At 46.3% G+C, this 3,407-nt stretch overlaps 1 protein-coding gene across 1 annotated transcript in view; it reads left to right on the forward strand.

Annotated features, from left to right (window-relative positions):
* Positions 1-555: 555 nt before the first annotated feature.
* lmo4a (LIM domain only 4a) overlaps positions 556-3,407 on the forward strand; it is a 36,477-nt gene continuing 33,625 nt past the window's right edge. The window contains exon 1 of the mRNA XM_084324196.1: positions 556-944. The gene's annotated coding sequence lies outside the window, so the exon portion shown is untranslated. The remainder of the gene's footprint in view (positions 945-3,407) is intronic.

A 3,407-nucleotide genomic window follows, 5' to 3' on the forward strand; every position in this document is an offset into this window, starting at 1 on the left:
AAATGGAGTATATACATTGACGTAGAAACTGTACATTGGAGGAGGTTGGGTGGGGGGGTTGGGTACATTGGGATATTGACAACCATACTGGGTAATTTACATTGGAGGTGGTTGGGGGGGGGGGGGGCGGGGGCACACTGTATAAACAAGTAACACTGTACATTGAGGGGGGGGGGGGAGGAGACACTGTACAAACAAATGTCATGATTGTACATGTACAAATTGTCATGACTATAGCCAGGTTACTTCAAATACTAAGTCAGCATCAGATCGCCCAATTTAACAAAAACAGAGGACGTCTCCTCTGTTTTGAGGCAGATGGAGGAGGGCAGGATAATTAATTAATGCTTTCTCTGCATTGCTCAGCGGCGGTGATTATGGCCTATTTAAAGCAGCTACAACTAGGCAAAAGTTCCTCAAACACCCATCGATCATTCTGTCAAGCGCCACGCCCCCTCTCTTCTCAGTGGCTGCGGGACGAGAGCGTCCACTACGTCACGGGAGGAGTGATTTAAATATGCATTCCCACTTGGCTTTGAAGTAAGGAGTAGCCCTGCCTTCTGCACAGAATAGAGACTCTATTCATGAACAAGAAGAAACGTACTGACTTTAACCGTGCGCTAAAGGAATGATTGTAGGCTACAGACATACAGGCCTATCAAACGTGCCATGATCGCGACTCTGAGAGCTCATAATAAGCGGAAAGAGGAACAGACTTCAGAGTGCCATTCTTTCTGTGAGTAAACTTTGCGCTCGGATACACGATTGCGGCTCGGAAGATCAAAACGTCTTAAAAAATAGCAATAATTCCCATAACTCGATCCAGTCAGCGACTTTTTGGAGAAGTTGAGAGGGACGCGCACACGGGACTGGTTTAGCGCGCTGCTGCAACACACAACTATATTATTCTCCTGTCGCGACATCATCAACATCACAACGGCAAGGTGAGTGGGGTTATTACAGCTATTACAGTTAAGACATACATCCGTTTACAAATGGAGCCAAATAGCGTGTTGTCGGGATTCATGTGCCAAAATGGAATAAAGAAGACTCAAGGAATAGTCCGTTTTTTTTGCTGCCCGCTTTCCCTAGATATAATAGAATCTTTATTGTTGGTACAACGAAATTGAGTTTGGAGCATCACCACTGGCATACAAACATACTGAATATACTAGTTGCTACACGTTGCTATGATTTGTGAGCTCACTTTCCCTCTCCTTCCGTGGCTGAGTTATGGATATTAAGATGACTCACTTTTACCCTTCATAAAGCGAGCCCGCATTCTTCTGGATCGCTCTCCGCGGTGTTCGAAGGGATCCTTGATATCTCAGAACCCCTGCTATATACATACAATGGGGATTTGTGCGCCTGGTGTTAATAAAAAAAAAAAAAAAAACGTTTTAATGAAACAGCGATGCGTGTTATTATTATGGCCCTGAGCGCATTATTAAAAGAGAAGGATATATTGCTAATCTGCCTTGGTGCCAAGCGCGGCTCTCTGCCCTAATGCTCACTGTACTATTGGAACGGCTTCTATTCATAGTGGGCTGTTAACGGTGCAGTCATGCTTATTTATTTTAATTACCAACGACTTCCCCCTCGCCTGTGTGAGCGGGGGTTATTTGTTAATTTAAACCGGGTGGGGGGGAGAGGGGGTTGACAGGTTTTCATTAGTGTAGGTTTACCTAAAGGCAGAAGAAGCAATACTTCTCGACAAAGTGACTGGCCTAATGTGAAATCTGATCCAACACCGGTGCCTTTGGGGAGATAGGGGGGGGGGGGGGGGGCGCTGATGCACACCAATGATTTGAAAGCAGATTAGACATCTATGGCCACCACCCCCCACCAAAGGTCACTTAGGTTTATCCTATTAAGACTTTGTGCTGTTGTTGTCGTCATATGGCGCCTGGGAGATGCGGGTACCCCCCCAGTGCGTGTTTATATAAGGAGCTTGAAACATAGATGAATGAGAAACAAGAAAGTCGCTCTGTATTGCCATCACTCTAGTTCTGGCGAAACCTGTTTGCCTTAATAGCAGTAATTCACAGGAAGAAGAAGCAGCAGCCAATGCAATTGGGTTGTTGGGCGAGTGAGCCATTATTTGCTCTGTCAACCTGAAACACATGCAATCCATCAGTCTCTGCGAAGACAGCGGCGGTATTGTGTTTCCCCTCATTAGCTCCTGTTTTAATGGTTATTTCATCAATTCAGTCATTACCAGAGCGGAACAGAGTCGCCGCTTCTATTCACTAACCTTTGTTTTGGCTGATAATTCATTTATCATCAAGGAGCCAAGCAGGGGAGGGCGGAGGGAGAGCCTGTGCGCGTCAGTGTAAATCAGAGCCCACGGCCGCTTATCTCCTGGAGTACAACTCCCGTTTAGGCTTATCAGAAGAGAGAGAGAGAGAGAGAGAGAGAGAGAGAGAGAGAGAGAGAGAGAGAGAGAGAGAGAGAGAGAGAGAGAGAGAGAGAGAGAGAGAGAGAGAGAGAGAGAGAGAGAGAGAGAGAGAGAGAGAGAGAGAGAGAGAGGAGAGAGAGAGAGAGAGAGAGAGAGAGAGAAAGAGAGAGAGAGAGAGAGAGAGAGAGAGAAGAAGAGAAAGAGAGAGAGAAGAGAGAGAGAGAGAGAGAGAGAGAGAGAGAGAGAGAGAGTGTGTTTGTCTTCAAGGGACAGACAGTGAAGCAGTCTTGAGTCTCTGAGGAACTTCCATCTCCAGAAAAAGAAAAGCCCCCTCTCTGTTTGGTCGACCCCTCCTCTCTAAACTTGAGGTTTCAGGCTCCACTTTGTAGTCCGAGGAGGAGAGGCCCCGGCTATTTCTCTCTGAATTGTTAATGGTTTCCAAAAGACGGCCTCTGCTCCTCAGAAAAGCCAAGACGCTGCTCTGCCAGGAAATGCAAGCGGCTTGTTTTTGTGTAGTTTTGTTTTTTTAAGTGATAGGGGTTTTTGATTCCAAGTCAGCATTATGAAGATATGGATTTTTCCAAAGTTCTGCGGTGAGATGATAAGAGGGAACACATAGTCCCCCATCCCCTCGGAATTAAGGGGGCGTCTTGTGTTTTTCAGCAGTGGAAAGGATAGCGGGGGTTGTGTACGCTAGCCGTTTAGGATAATGTAATTGTTCAGGCTTTGCTCTTGCATTGAACTATCATTGCCTTCCCTCCCCTTGAAGATGATGGCGTCCCCCAGGAAAAATCAGGTTAGTCTCTGGGTGTGCAGTCCTCTGCAAAAGATGATTATAGGATTTGCATTTTCATGAGATTAGCGAATTTTCTGCGAGAGGGTTATATGGCAGCACTCATATGAGTTTATGAGCAGGCTAACTGCAGGTGTGTGTGTGTGATCATCACATTTGCTGCTAGCTGCAGCTTGGCGAAGGTGTGACCAGGAATGCAGACGTTTTAGAGGCTTC

The sequence above is a fragment of the Notolepis coatsorum genome, assembly GCF_963971535.1.
Source record: "Notolepis coatsorum genome assembly, chromosome: 11".
Classification (NCBI taxonomy): domain Eukaryota; kingdom Metazoa; phylum Chordata; class Actinopteri; order Aulopiformes; family Paralepididae; genus Notolepis; species Notolepis coatsorum.